This window comes from Phodopus roborovskii, unplaced genomic scaffold, assembly GCF_943737965.1.
Source record: "Phodopus roborovskii unplaced genomic scaffold, PHOROB, whole genome shotgun sequence".
Taxonomy (NCBI): Eukaryota; Metazoa; Chordata; class Mammalia; order Rodentia; family Cricetidae; genus Phodopus; species Phodopus roborovskii.
Genome location: NW_026125059.1, coordinates 21,580,369 through 21,595,471, shown reverse-complemented (window position 1 = coordinate 21,595,471; position 15,103 = coordinate 21,580,369).

The following is a 15,103-nucleotide window of genomic DNA, read 5'->3' as shown; positions in this document are numbered from 1 at the left end:
TGATAGAATGTTGGGTCTTTACATGTCCCAGGTGGCAATCCTGTGTCTGTTTCCCTGCCATTCTTTCTTTTTCTTTGTGTGTCTGCGTGCGTGGGTGGTGGTGGTGGTGGTGGTGGTGGTGGTGGTGGTGTGTGTGTGTGTGTGTATGTGTGTGTGTGTACACAAGTATATGGAGGTCAGAGGACAACCCCGAGGAATCAACTTTCTTTTACCACCATGTTGGTCTAAGGGATCAAACTCAGCCATCCTATTTGATGAACAAAGATTCTGAAAACAAGGTAATTATTATTTAATGCCTGTAGTATTTATGGAAGAGAAGCCGTCCAAGCAGAGTCGCCATTGGCTGATCTCAGAGCTCCTTCTGGGATTCAGCACGTCCAGAAGTGAGGCTATTGGCAAGACCTGGCCTGGTTTTCAAATCTCAACTGCAGACCTCCTGGTGTCCGGCTCATATTTGCAAGGCTGGGTTAGCCTATTAACAAAATCAGCAGCAACAAACACTTGCCAAACCCTCCTGCCAGCTCCATGACAAGCCCTTCTTTCTCAGAGCCTAGATCTAACGGCTCACCACTTGAGCAGTGCAAGAGTTCCCTGCCGTTGATTGCCTCTTACCATCAGTAATTATGTCCCCAACGTCATCTCTTGTAAATATTATTTAATATTCCCAGGGCACTGTGACATGCTGGTCTCTAGCTAATCAGACATTGGCTTGACTGAGATGCCATCCCCTGCTGAAGTGACTGGAAACAGCCAAAGTCAAAACCAACATTGAATCACACCTGCAAATTCAAAGCAAAACATGATGGCAACACTCAACTGAGCTGCCCAGGAATCCCAGAGCCCTTGTGGTCCTTAATCATCTCCATTTCCTGTTGACCAGATCTCCCCTGGGCAGGATTAGTCCCATTAGACCCAGCTGGACCTTTCTTGCTATCAAGTGGCTACGGTCTGGGTCCCGGTCTGGGTCCCGGTGCTTCCTCCCCTAAAGCCCTGGGCTTCTGCTAGGGGTGTCCTGCTGTGATGTGGGATAAGAGCCAGAAATCAAGCCTGTTGCTGGGGGCTGTGTGCTCACTGTCCTAGTCTCCCTTTATTTAGCTCCCTGCTTGCTGGCCAGGCCTACACCATCCTGGTTCATTCTGACAGTCCATGCAGAAGTCTCTGAACACGGGCTCCAGGGAGGTCTGCCTCTGTCCACAGCAGCGCCTCCCAGCTATCTTATACCCCAGACCTGTCTGAATCCCCTTGTTTTGGATCTTTGGCTTCTTCCTTCCCCTCTGTCACTTCAAATGTTTCCTGGATGCTGACAGACTTACATCTTGAAAGTAACCCTGAAAGAATTGCAGGGCCTTCACCAAAGAGCAGGTGGAGTGAGCAATGTGAGAAACTGGAAGAGGTGTGCACACTGAACATAGTAGGGGCCTGTGGGAGAGACCAGAGGAACAGTCAGTCCACTCACACACCAGCCCTTCAGCGTGGGCCACATCCCACAGCTTCTCTTCCAGTGTGGGGAGTAATAGGCAGCGGAGAATATTAGCAGTGAGACAGACGCCTTTGGGCTGGGGGAATAGGGGAGGAGAAATTAGGGCCTAGCAGGCTGAGCAGGGGTGCTTCCATTTGAATGGGTCATTTTTGAGCAAAGATCAGGAAGGAACAAGTGAGGTGTCTGGAGGGAGCAGAGGAACACGGGCCCTGGGACCAGGGGTGACGATCAGGCTGAGGAGAGTGGAATGACCAAAGTGGGGGAAAGGTGGAAGGAATGTGGTTGGAGGGGACCAGACTGCCCCAGCTTAGGGGCTGCTTGTTGTAGTTGAGGTGTTTATGTAGAAGACAGACGTGACCTAACGAGGGTTTTGACAGCACTGCCAGCCGCTGTGCCGGACACCACTGTAGTGGGAGCAGGGAAACCTGGGAGGAGCTAGCGCCACTACCCAGGTGAGAGGCGACCCTGGTGGCCCAGTCAGGCTGAGAGCAGCACTCACCACCAGACCTGTGTCTTGATTCAGTTACAGGGAGACTGAGCACCTCCAGAAGGCCAGTCACCCCAGTTTCTTCGACATCACGCTCTGCTATCTGCCCTCCCAATCCCCCCATGCACTGTGCTGGCCCTTCTGGTTCCACAGATCTGTGAGGGAAAGTGGGGCGGTGAGGGACTGTTGTGATGTCTGGCCCAGGTCTGGGGGACAGGATGGCAGTGGAGGACTCAGAATGGTTCTGTTGAAAAACACTAGGTGTGGATATTCCTGAGGGGCACCGGGGAAGGTCTCTGTGGGTGCATGCTTCCTGGTCAAGAGCCACTCAGGCGTTTCCTCTCAGGCATGTGTTAGGGCTCTGGTCCTTCACCTACTGTCCTCAGTTTAGGGCACCAGAGCTTCAGGGACAGTGTCATTCTTCCTTGCACAAAGAAGGGAGCCAAGGTCAGAGCAGCAAGGGCATGTCCTCTCAGCCACCTCCTGCCCTGCCTCTCTACAGTAGAGAAAGGAACGTGGTCTATGATGTATCCACAGAGGTTCTGAGGCCACCAGCCTGAGAGTGCCCGTGTTGTCGCTTGGCAAGGTGACCCCCCCCCCCCGGCTTCTTGCTCTAGTTTCACACTGGACTCTGTGTCCATATCCCATATCCAGCCGGAGGGCACACTGGACCAGACATGGGAGGAGGGAACAGCATCAGACCCAGAGAAAGCGTTGTCTGCCCTGCTTCTATGGACCTTGGCCTACCAGGGGGCTGCCTACGCTAGAATGTCCTGCGTGGAAGCCTCTCCTCCCATAGGCCTGTCCCACCAGAGTTGCTGGAGACTTTTGCAGAAGGCTTTTACTTCAGAGAAAGATGCTGCATGATGAGGGGTAAACTACTCTATTGCTGAGAGAAGACACTGTGGTGACTTATATTTGAACTTACGGTTCTAGATGGTGGCCACTCTATAAGCAGGGGAGAGAGTGAACTGGGAATGGCACGTTGCTCCTAAAACCTCAAAGCCCACCCCCAGTGACACACTTCCTCCTGCCACACCTCCTAAGCCTCCTCAGTGCCACCAACTAGAGACCAAATATTCAAATTCTGGAGACCATCAGGGACATCTCATTCAAGCCACCACAAGGGGCTTCTGAGGGCAGAACCAGTGGCCAGAGGATAGCCTCTGCTGCTCCTCTCCTCAACAAGGCACGTATTAGTGTTCCAAGCGGAGCAGCCTGAGTTGGGGACCAGGCTATGATGGTGACAGGAGCTCAAGGGACTCTATCTGAAGAAGGCTACATATTCTTCATCCTCTTGGAAAGTGTCTATTTGTACATTTTGCTACTGGTGTCTTTAGGTGGTTTTGAAAATACACACTCACCTTATAAATGCCTTTTTATTTACATATTTATTTTGAGACAGGGTTTCTTTGTATAGCCTAGCTGGTCTGGAACTCACTATATAGACCATAGTGGCCTCAAACTCACAAAGATCCACTTATCTCTGCCTTTGTCTTCCAAGTGCTGGGATTAAAGATATACACTACCAAGTCCAGCATGAAATATCTTAATACTGTAAATGTAAGTGCCAGTTTTATGACATTTGTAAATACATGCTTTGCTTTATGCCACGTGTCAAGATGTCCCCTTTGGCCTGATTTTTCCATTACTTTAATGCCTGAAAGTCAAGATGAAAAGCACACTAACCTATATTTTGTTCTAGTTTTTCCCAATGCTCTTTTTTTTTTTTTTTTTTTTTTTTTTTTTTTTTTTGCCACAGTAAAATCCCTGCCCCCCTCAGCCCTGCTCTGTCCAGCCCCGTGCTGCCTCACACTCAGTTCTGGTCTCCATTTTTTCCTTCCTACATTTAAAGTCAATCACAGTGTCCCACATCTCCGGCCTGTCTTTTCCTCGGCCACCAAGGGCTCCTCACAAACCCCTGCCATCCCCTCATGGCATTTACAGCCTGAGTATACACAGTCAACCCTTGGGCCTGCAGGCCAGAGGTGTGCAGCCCTCCTGATGCCTTCCCACATCCTGCTCTAAGTGGGAAACTACTCTATTGAGGGGAAGAAACTCCCTCCCTCCATTCATCTCCCCCTCCCCCTCATGTCTCCACAAAGGCCCTCAGAGTGTCCAGTATCCAGTGACTGCTGTTACTTCAGGCTTCCCAGCTCATTTTACCAGATTAACTTGGATTGATAGTATGAGCCCAGATGGCTTCTTCCATGGTGTGCTCCCTTTGGAACGTTCGCAAAGACCCTGTCTCTTGGAGTTGTGCCACCAAAAGCCTCTCAACTGGCCAATCATCCCCACAACAGAAAGCCCTGTACCTGAGTTGCATTGAAGTCCCACACAGAAGGAAGCTGAGCCAAGAGAGGGCAAGAAAAAGCTAACATTGGAACACCAGGACTCAGCCCTGTCTGCAGCCAACAAACCCAGGCTTCCTTGTGCATGAGCCAACAGGATGCTTCTTAATTTAAGCCCCTCTGTAACAGGCTCCTGCTCACTGAAATCCCAGCTCTATCCTTGTGGAGGAAGGGTGGGTGAGATGTGCTGACTGGCACTCTCATCCAGGGTGACACTGAGCAGAAAAATTCTTCCTCAAGGCAAAGGAGCCTGACCTCAGACGAGAGGTGAACAGAGATGAATGAGGTGGGCAGCTGAGAGCAATAGTATCCACTGGCCATTCGGCATGGGAAGAGAGCAGGAGTCCTGGCTGAGAAACCCCTCCCATGGAAGTTTGGCCTTCATTGCCTGCTCACCTGCAGAGTGAAGATGCCAAGAGTTGTAAGGGGCCTGCAACCAGGCTCACCCTATGCATGGTTAAGCTGCAATCCCAAGAGGGAAAAGAACTTTGTCACGTGGAGATCATGAATTGTTTCCTGCCCAAGCGGACGCAGCAGTCTGGGCAGCGCTGCAGGCCACTGTGCTGGCTCTGGAGGGCTTGGTGGCTATTGATCTGTTGGTTTTGGCTATGCTACCCGGACACTTGGTGTGCCGCCACACAGGTGCCTGTGTGCGCCAAAGGAGAACTGGGTGGAGGCGAAAGACAGCTGCTGCTCTTCCCAATTTGTTGGCCACTCTAGGGAAGACCAGCAGCAGGCCAGGCCAGGACTGGCCTCAATGTGAGCAGCAGACCCAGAGACACTTAGGAACTCTCTAGTGTCCATGCAGCACCCGAGTCGATTGCTTGTGTGTGCCTACATCAGTGTGACTTCACTGCCCAAGGTCAACCTCCTGCATCCAGGGATGCAAATTTGAATGCCAGCTGCTGTTCAGCAGGCCAGGCAGGTAGGTGGAGGGCCCTGTGAGGACAGGAAGCAAGCACACCACTAGTCTCCACTCCACCCAGGACAACCTGTTAAAGGCGAATTCCTGAGAGATTTTAGTTTTTCAAGATAAGCTGGGAATCTGGGTTTTTATGTGAAACTTCTCTATTTTTAAATGTTGGCAACAAATTGAGATTTCTAAAAAAAAAAAAAAAAAAAAAAAAAAAAAATCTGTGCAAGCCAACCATTTGTAAGCCAGTAGGTTGCTACTTTCTGCCTAACTCTGTGCTCTTCCTGTAGTGTCCATCTGTTTGTCTTCCCTGTAGTGTCCTGCAAGAAGACAGGCTTTCCTGTTTCTAGATGGATCCACTGCTGGCCTGCTCTGGCACCCATTTGTTTCTGTGTATGTTCTAGAGAGCCTACACCTTGAAGAGTGATGGGGCGGGGCCTCTGGGGCGGGGCCTCCAGGGGTGAGGCTGGGAGAGCAGGTTTCTGGGGTAAGTAGGCTAAGGAGCCAGTGAGGCAGTTTCTGTGGCTCCATCCCACAGTTCTCAGGAAGGAAGGATCACGGAAGGATCGTCAGCTGCGCTTGTTCCTGTACCTCGTTAGCCTCGTTAAGCCATGGGCAAGCTCATCTTGCCACACTGTTGCTGCTCATTGCTATGTGGCTTGTTAGGGGAAACAGGTGTTATGATGTGAGCCTAGCTTTGTCCTGCTGAGAGTGCTGGCCTGAGCCTCTGAGGCTCCAACCTTCCTCTGTACAAATGGGAGTTGAAACAGCTGTTAGGATAAGCAGCAAGAACCATCTGTGTACAGAAAGCGAAATGTGCTGTATACAGGTGGCTAGGCTGGATTCCAAGGCCTTGGTGGGGCTCCTGGACTCGGATCCTCAGTCCCTGTCTGTCTGTCTGTCTGTCTGTCTTTTCTTCCTTTTTTTCTTCCTTCCTTTTTTCTTTTTCTTTCTTTTCTTTTTTTCTTTCTTTCTTTCTTTTTTTTTTTTTTTTTCTGCATGGGGTCTCACTATGTAACTCTCAACTGTACTGGAACTCACAATGGAGACCAGGCTGGCCTTGAAATCACAGAGATCTGCCTGCCTCTGCCTCTTGAGTGCTGAGTTTAAAGGCATTCACCACCGTGCCCAGCTCAGTCTGGCCACACTTTCTCAGGTAACACTGAACCCTAGATACCTGTCTGAAGAGGCTGGGAGAGGACATGGGGAACTGGCCATCACAGTTATGTGGGACCAAACATAGACCCAAGATGACAGAGCCAATTCCCTCAATGACCACTGGGGCAGTGCTGGCCATAGTACAAAGAAAGGGCCAGGTGATGCTTAGTCTCATCTGCTTCCTGTCTCCCAGAGGGCAGATGGGGTCTCAAGGGCACTGTGCAAGAAGGGGTGTGTGCTGAGGTTCTCAGGGTATCAGTATGGGGAGGATCCCATGGCTCTCATGATTATTTGATGCAGGCAATTAATCACAGAGCTCTTCTGTTCCAGGGAGGTACACAGGCAGCCAAAGCCAACTGAAGGAAGCTGCCCTGGCAAATGACCTGTCTCTCTTCCCTCATCTTAGAAGTGGGGAGGTGAGCCCAGACTAGGCACAGGCTATAGCGGAAGTCACTTAGCATACTTGTTCCAAGGCCAGAGTCCAAGCTATTCCCCATCCAGACTGCTTGCTGCTGCCAGGCTAGAGCTCAGTCCTACGAGATACGGCTGTCCTATGTGCAAGGTCCTGGAGCTCATCCAGACTACCCCAAGATAGGATCTTCTGCTTTCACTAGAAGCTGCAGCCCTACAAGCATGTTGGAAGCTCGAGCCTGTGCAAGTTCCTAAAGGGAAACAGGAGCATTGACACTGCCTCCAGCTTCCACTTCTGAGAGCTCCGTGTTCCCCTTCCCTAGGAGCAGGAGACCCTCATAGCTCTTCAGTGTGGTGGGCAGAGTCAGGATCTATGCACCAGGATACACTGAGCTATGGCAATAAACATACCCCCTGAGTTAGCCCAATACTCTGGGGGCCAGCGGCCTAGCTAGAATAAGAGCTATGCTTGCTTCATTTTTGTCCCTCAGCCTTGAGATCTATGGCCAGTTCAGAAGAGAATAAGCAAATGGTTTGTCAAATAATATTCCAACAGGAGCTTCAATCAAGTTTCTTCTGTGTGTGCCAAACTCTTAGCATAGGCCATCCATCATTCCAGGAGCAGCATTGTGCTATAGAGGTACTCACACCCTCTCCATAACCTGTTCATCCGCCTGTGCATCCTGTTTTACAGATCTCTCCAGAGCCCAGGATTGCCCTCCAGTTTGAGCCAGTTCCAGCCAAGACAGCCAGCTACAGGCTTACCCAGCATCCATGACCGAGCCCCTGATACAGTAGTCTTTCCTCAGCTTCCATTAACCTCCTTAACCTCCATTGGAATGGTCAAGGTTTAACTTTGGAGGCTTCAGAGGGCAAGGCTGAGTCTCGGGGTGAAGCCATGAGAGTCACCTACAGCCTTAGGATGGGGTAAAAACTGATGTCAAGGCTGCCTCTCACAACGAATGAGCTCTGGGTTCTCAGTGGTGTGCATGTAAAACCCAGAGCCTAATGGACTTACAGATGTTCACTAGAAAAGCAACCTCTCTTGCATGTAGCTGGGAGGTTGATCCAGTTTTTGAGTCACAAACCTTTCTAGAACATTCTCCCCAAGTCATTCTCAACAGGTTAGCAGACCCTGTTCAAGGCAGAGGAAAGGGGTGTCCAGTGGCTGAAGGCCAGTGGTTTGTGAGAACCCGGTAGGCTTAGGACCAGGGATCCAAGAACTGAGCTTCCTTCTTCAGAGGCTTTACCTGTCCTCGATAAATCAAGGCCAAAGCTAATGTAAGACCAAATCCAGCCCAAGAGCTGCCTAGAATCAGTCTGGATAGAGAGAGGGTCTAGCCCTGAGCTAGAGGTGGGATCCAGGACAAGATAGTTCTGGGAACTGGAGGCTGCTGATTAACTCACCCAGAGCAGATAGCTCTGCAGGGATCCTGGAACTCTGAAGGCCCAAACACCCAACTTAGAAGAAAGGCAAGAGTCACTGTGGAACACCGCTTTCCGTACCGTGTTTCTTCTTGCAGTCTACACATAGTGCCCTGCCTCTCTCGCCTGCTCCAGAGAGATGCTGGAGTACTCACAGGCCAACCCAGGCAGTGCCCACATCCAAATCACTTTAGCTCTGCAAGTGATACAGACAGATGCACACCTCTTAGAGCCGCTTGCACTCACCATGTTCTGAAGGGCCCTACCATAAAGACATTTCCTCCCTCTTCTCATGGCCAGCCCTGCCCATGGGTTGTTGGGACCCCAGACTGCCTGAAGGCAAAGTTCAGTGCTTCCGGAGGCATCCTGCCTGGCCCTGGCATCTTAGCTCTGTCACCTTTGGCATTCACTGAGCCTATGAGACTCTCTGCTCTTCATCTAGAAGGCAGGCATAAACATAGTAGGAACCCTAGCGGTTCATCATTTCCATGGACCCTGCTTCTCTGTAAATAGATGGGGGGCAAGAGTTTGGGTTAGAGTGTGGCTTGTCACTTTGTAGACAGAAAGGCTACCTTCATAGGGAATGGGGAGGCTTGGCCTTCTATGTCTAAGCTGGGAAAGATATCCCTAAACCCCTGATGAAGGACTCAGCTAGAGATATTGTTTCATTATTTAGGGGATTTGCTTGTTTGTTTGTTTGTTTCATGCAGTCTCATGTGCCCCAGGCTGTCTGGAACTCACTAAGTAGCTGAGGATGACCTTGAACTTCTGGTCCTCCCATTGCTATCTGGAGTTCTGGGATCACAGGCATGCAGCACTATACCCAGTTTTGTTGGTTTGTTTTATTGTTCAAGACAGGGTTTCCCTATGTAGCCTAGAACTCACTCTGTAGACCAGGTTGGCCTCGAACTCAGATCTGCCTGCCTCTGCCTCCCAAGTGCTGGGATTAAAGGTGTGCACCACCATGCCTGGCCCACTATACCCAGTTTTATTGGTTTGTTTTGAGACAGGGTCTCAATACATACACTAGGCTGGCCTCAGATTGCTATAGCCTCCTGTCTCGACCTCCCAAGTACTGGGATTTACAGGCTGTGCTTCAGGCAGCTCAGGCAGCAGCTGCTTTGCTAAGGCTAGCTCCAAATCCTAGCAATTTCATGTCTGTGCACTCTCAAGCCTCAGTGTGATGAAACCAGAAGATCTTGGCTGCATATTTTAGACTCTCTACGACCTCAAAGCACAAACCTCAGAATCATGAGGCTGTGTAGAGGCCTTGGAGACATCTGGTCCAGCTGCCTTCCTAAGATGGTCCAAGAAGCCTGGAGCCTCCAGTGGAAAGAGAACTTGGAGTCCATTCCAGTCCCATCTGAGAGAAGAGGAAAATGAGGCTCAGAGAGGGTGAGTGAAGGGTACAGGACTGAACTGCAAGTCAGAGAAGGCATTGAGCCTCTGGTCTGGGCCTCACAGGCTTAGACTCAGCCTCTCTATAGAGGCCTGGAAGGAATGTGGGAGATGAGAGAGGAAGTATTTGGGCTAAAACAAGGACTTTCTGGAGAGCTGTTTTTGAAAACTAAACCCAAAAGAAAAAACGGGAAAGCAGTGGCTTCCCTTGTTTTCCGTCCGCCTTCCTCTGGGCTCTCACTCTGCAGCTTTCACGGCCTCCAGCTCTGTTCGCAAGCTGCTTCCAGCCGCCCACGGGCTTCCTAAAAACGGTCTCTGCAAGCTAATTCCAGAGGGTGAATGGCAGAGTGCGCCCGTGGGGAGGGGCGCTGCCTCAGCTGGCTGGCGCAGGCGCAGGTGCAGGGCACCTCCACTGCAGCCCTGACCCCTCCCAGAGACGCCAGCCTCCTGCCCTGGAGGAGTACAAGGTCCTGCCTCTACTTCTCAAGACCTGACCTCTTGGTGTAGGTTATTTTCCTTCTTAAAAAATAACTTAAGAAATTATGTTTTAAGACATAGTCATCATAAAATAAACAGGAAGGCAAAAAGAAAAAAATAAGTAAATGAGTCTGCTGAATGAAGCAGCATCTAAACATCTCCAGGCTTTGGACCAAGCCCGTACACAGACGGGCGGATCCTGTACATGCTGTTCTAAAGCCTGCTTTGCCTTGCAGTCATACATCGTGCCCATCTTTCCTGGTCAACAATTGCAGTTCGTCCACGTGACTTTCAGGGACCATGTGGCATTCAGCATAGGATTGTGCCACGCTCTGTTCAACCAGTCTATAGCACTGGAAATTGCAGTATGTGTCCTAAATATTGCTTTAGGACAGCTTCCTGGAATTGGACTTATGGGCCAGAGGACACCTCCCCCATGAGTGTGTGTGTGTGTGTGTGGAGTATGTCCTGGGTACTTCCCTTTTTATAGTGACCATATAATGATTATGTAATGAAGAAAAATCAGTCCAACCCATTTGGGACACTGAGACAGGAGGATTGTTTGAACTCAGGAGTTCAAGCAGAGGTCAAACAGCATACTTGAGACCTTGTCTCAAAACGAAAAGAATGTTAGAAAATACTGATAAGAGAAAGCTATACATTTCTTCAAATCTTTTTTATTTTTTATAATTGGTTTTTCTTTTTTTCTTTTTCGAGACAGGGTTTCTCTGTATTGCTTTGGAGCCTGTCCTGGAACTCACTCTGTAGACCAGGCTGGCCTCGAACTCACAGAGATCCACCTGCCTCTGCCTCCCGAGTGCTGGGATTAAAGGTGTGTGCATTACTGCCTGGCTCATTTCTCCAAATCTTAATACCAAGATGTGGTTAATTATCCTGCTATGAAGCTCCCTGGTGTGTGTGTGTGTGTGTGTGTGTGTGTGTGTGTGTATGTGTGACTGTGTGTGAGAGTGAGAGAGACTGTGTGTGACTGTGTGTAAGAGAGGCTATGTGTGTGTGACTGTGTGTGAGAGAGGCTATGTGTGTGTGACTGTGTGCATGCACACTCGTAGCAGGATTGCACTCTGCACGCGTCATAAAACTTTGAATGAGTGTGCTCAGGTCAGTAGACTGGCACTCCCAGCATCGCTCTCCTGGCATCGCTTTATCGGCTGCAGTGCTGTGCGGCGCCCTTACCCTGGCATAACCACTCTCCTTGTGGGAACTAGACTTCTTATTTTGCACAAGTATAAATAGCTCGCTAATGAACGTGCCTGGAGAAGCTTCTTTGTTTTTGTCCACTCTTCTTAGGCTCTATGCCCATGACACACTGGATCAAGAAATTTTTCTATTGAAGACCTTCCCCGAGGTTTGCCAGAAGTGTCTGTGACAGCTATTGGAACTGGGAGAGCCAGACTTCCAGCAGCTGCAGCCACTCCCTCTGGCTGACACAGCCCTCCATTCTTGACCTGAGCAGGAGAGCTCAGGCCGGTCCCAGTGCCAATCGTAGTGCACAGGTGCGATGACAAACAAGGCCTAGCAGATCCAGGTGCTGGCTGGAGACAGGTCTTGTGTTATCAGACTTTGGCGCTTGTATATCTTTGTGTTCCTTCTGGCATTTTTGTGTTTGCTCGGACCCTCCGGAGTCATCCAGCCAGTCCTTGTGAGATGGGGGGGGGGGCTCCTTCCTTCTACCCCACACCTAGGGAGGCATCTAGGAACAGCCAGGCTCCCCAGCCAGGCTCCCCTCTGCCACTTGAAGCCCGTTCTCTGTCCTGGCTCCGGAGCTGGTGGGATAGGGAACAATGGTTTTGTATGTGTCTCCCTCAGATACCCATGTGAATCCAGGTGTAATCATGGAGGCGGAGTAGCTTCTCTTTATTTATCGGGGGAGACAGAGAGACTTAGAAACAGGACTGAAAGACACCGTTGGGCCCTTCAGCCAGGGGTGGGCATGGAGAGCATGGCACATAATTGGGGTCAAACAATAAAAAAAATTACTAGTGAACACATAGGAGTTCCCAGTATATGTGTGGTGCCGGTGGCTGAAGTGGGCATTGCTCTCAGTCTCAAGAGGCAGATGCTGCGTTTCACAGTGGAGAGGCAGAAGGGGAAGTCACTAGCCTAATGTCTCAGCCAGCAGGTGGCAGAGCTGGATTTAGAGTCTGCAATTGTCACCCAGACCCACAATTCTACTCGGCCTGTCTATCTTTCCAGCCATCCCTGGCTACCTAAAACCTTTCCTCTGGCCTGGATCGGGACCCACCCTGTGTGAACTGAGGGCCACTGTCTGCATCCGATCAAGCCCACTCCCTAAGGCCAGTGTTCTAGGGCCCCTCTGTGATTAGTGTAAGTGCTAGCAAGGGGTTCTGCAGAGTGAGTGGACAGGACAGTCCCCAGCCAAAGGTGCAGTGTAGCTGAGCAGTGTCATAGCAGCCAGGAAGTCAGCTCAGAGAGACCCAAAGTCAAGCCACAGAGCCACTGCCAGCTGTGAGCTCCGTGCGCCTCTGAGCTACACTGTCCCCACCAATAAAGAGATGACAGGGACCTTCTCTTTGTGAGCACTGCGAAAACCCTCTGTGGCTACAACTGCCAAGGACACCATCAGGATTTGACCCCTTGTGACCTGAGGTGGCCTTCTTCCAACTCCACCGCTCTGGGTGCCACTGACAGCGTGACCGTAAGTATTGGTCCCCCCTAGTCTACACCCGGGAAAAGAGCTAGTGAACACCTTCCCTAGCCCCAGCCCATCCCTGGTTACTGTTCTTAGTCCCTCCCCATATCACTCATCTCTAGGCGGTTTTCCCTCCTAAACTGGCTCTGTGTCTCCATAGGAACAGAGCAGGGGGATGGGGAGGGTCCTCCCCCACGGAAGGGAACTTCATCTGGGGGTGTCTGGGAGTGGCTGGCTGGCAGCACCCGGTGGAGCTTCCCCCACTGCCCCCTCCCCCTCCCAGGCCCCTTCACGAACAGCATGTTCCTCCAACTGTTATTTTTAATGCATTTTATTCTGATGCCTAATTTATCCCGCATTGTGATCTGATTTAGCCAAGAGCACTCAGCGCTGGGCCTGCATATTCATGAGCCAGTTCATTCATGCTGCCCCGAGGATGTCAGGTAGGCAGCAATGGACAGAGGCCTTGGATCCAGGGATCTCACCGCAGCAAAGGCTAGAGGTGAAGTGCCCGAGCTGCATCTAGGCAGGCCCACGAGCGCAAGTACACTTGTGTGTTTAGTTTTCACTGCAGCCAGCTCTGGAGTCAAAGTAGGTTTAAGCCCTTCCCTGCCATGACTGAAGAGGAAGCGTTACCTCTAGCAGTAGAAGGGGTACAAACAAGTACGTGCTCACATATGTGTACATGCGTGTGCAGGAGAGAGGTCAACCTCAGGGGCCATTCCTCAAGAGCCATCCACCTTGCTTTTTTGACAGGGTCTCTCATTGGCCTGGAGCATGCAGACTAGGTCAGTGAGCCCTAGGAATCTGCCTCTCCAGCAATAGGGCGACAAGGCACCACCACGCCCAGCTGTTTTTTTTTTTTTTTTTTTTTTTTTTTTTTGCGTAGGTTCTGGAGATTGAACTCAGAGTCTCACACTTGCACAGCAAGCGCTTTACTGGCTGAGTCATCTCCCCAGCCCCACAGTGGTTTGCCTGATACATTTCACTGTCACCATGACAGTTACTATTGAGCAGTGGTTCCTCGTGGGGTTTAGGCTTTACAAAGATGGAACAAGATGACATGAATACTTGGGAATGTGAGGGACACGATGAACCTCAGGAGGAGAGAGCCTCAGTTTGTCAGCCATCCCAAAGCAGGATCGGAGGGTCCTGCCTCTGCCGCTCACACTGTGTGCATGGGAGAGGAAGGAAGAGACCCACTGCCATGGCCTCCTGGTTACCGTACAGGAAGCAGCATGGGTTCTACCGAGCTACATCAACACTAGAGGGCTAGCGAGAGCAGATGGTTTCTCTGGCAGGTGCCTGAGACTCTGGCAGAGGACGGTCAAGGGCTCGAGGCTGTAGCAGGAGGTCAGACTTTCAATCAGGAATAAGGAAATCAGCTGAGTGGTGGTGGCACCTTTAATCCCAGCACTGGGGAGGCAGAGGCAGGCAGATCTCTGAGTGCGAGGCCAGCCTGGTCTATAGAGTTTCGGGCTAGCCAGGGTTATGTGGAAAAACCTTGTCTTAAATGACCCCTCCCACCACCACAAATGAAAACCAGCAACTGCACTTGGCCATTTACAGGGGCCCCATCACTGCCCTGTGAGTCTTCATGGCCATGGCACGAGAGAGCAGCTACTTACTCAACTGCAGATGGGGGCGGGGGCCTGAAATGCAGAGAACAAAGGGCTGGCTTGCCCTGGCTAAGTCCATGGGCTTGTGAACCAGAATCCCTTTGGTACAACATTCTCCGTGTGCCCTTTGCGTGCCGTGCGTCCTCAGCAGATTGCTGCTCTCTGTGCCTCAGTGGCTTCACCCACATTTCAGGAACACACCTTGTGACTTTTAGGCAATCAATCCACACAAGCTTAGCAATGCCTATGGTGCTAATTGTTGCTCCTCGACCCACCTCTCCCTCTCACATTCTGAGGAACCACTTTTTTCTTCTAGACTTTCTTACTAGAACAAGGGCTCCCTGAGGGCAGGGACTGTGTCTGTCTTGTTTATTGCTGTGACCAGAAGTCACTTGGTAGTATTTGCTAATTATTACTGTCTGAGGTGGTATTTTGGGAGCCACACAGTGCTAAATATTAGATATTGTTTTCTATCTTCAGCCTTGTTCTAGAAAGCATTCAAGAGACAAGTGTCACCAACACATCTTTGCTGCCATTGACATGTGTCACTGTCCACCCTGCTGTGCAGAGCTGGTCCTTAGGAGAGTATAGGAAGGTATACAGCTTCCGTTCACACATGGATGCTAAGAGGCGAGGAGGAGGCTGGGCTCCTGGAGCAGATATTAAGACAGCCGCAGACACTTTGCTTCCCAGTGGGAAGCCTGGGTGGCTAT